Source organism: Gorilla gorilla, chromosome 3, assembly GCF_029281585.2.
Source record: "Gorilla gorilla gorilla isolate KB3781 chromosome 3, NHGRI_mGorGor1-v2.1_pri, whole genome shotgun sequence".
NCBI lineage: Eukaryota > Metazoa > Chordata > Mammalia > Primates > Hominidae > Gorilla > Gorilla gorilla.
This window is the reverse complement of record NC_073227.2, coordinates 70,526,490-70,527,120: the sequence shown is the minus strand read 5'-3', so window position 1 is coordinate 70,527,120 and position 631 is coordinate 70,526,490. Positions and strand designations below refer to the sequence as shown.

Below are 631 nucleotides of genomic sequence, written 5' to 3'. Positions count from 1 at the left end.
AAAGGGGAAAAGCAAATTAAGGAAATAGAGACCTCTGTAGGAAGAATAAGTCCTTAAACAACTATAATTAATGTATTCAGACAAGTAGGAAAAGTTATTTTATTCATAAGACAATAGTAAGATGTTCTCTTTAAAAAAGAAATATTCTGGAAATCAAAAGTTCTTGGAAATCACATGTATAATAGTATAAATAAAAACTCAATAGAAGAGTTGGAAGATAAAGTTAAGAAAGTCTTCCAAAAGTAGAAACCAAAAATACATAGAGTTCTGCTTTGGCAGTGTATATATTAAATTTGAATGATACAGAGAAGATTAGCATAGCCTGTTCCAAGGATGACACACAAATTCATAAAGCACTCCTTTAAAAAAAAAACAGAAAGTAACAAGTGTTGGAAAGATCGTGGGGAAGCTGGAACCCTTGTGCACTGTGGGTAGGAATGTAAAATGGTGCAACCACTGTGGAAAATAGTATGGCAGTTCCTCAATAAATTAAACATAATTACTATATGATCTGGCAATTCCACTTTTGGGTATATTCTCAAAAGAATTGAAAGCAGAAACTCAAATAGATATTTGTACACTCGTGTTCATAGTAGCTTTATTCACAATAGTCAAAATGTAGAAGTAACCC

The 631-nt window shown here is 31.7% G+C and overlaps 1 pseudogene; it reads left to right on the top strand.

Annotated features, from left to right (window-relative positions):
- Positions 1–265: 265 nt before the first annotated feature.
- On the top strand, positions 266–364 carry LOC115934425 (uncharacterized; annotated as a pseudogene).
- Positions 365–631: the final 267 nt, after the last annotated feature.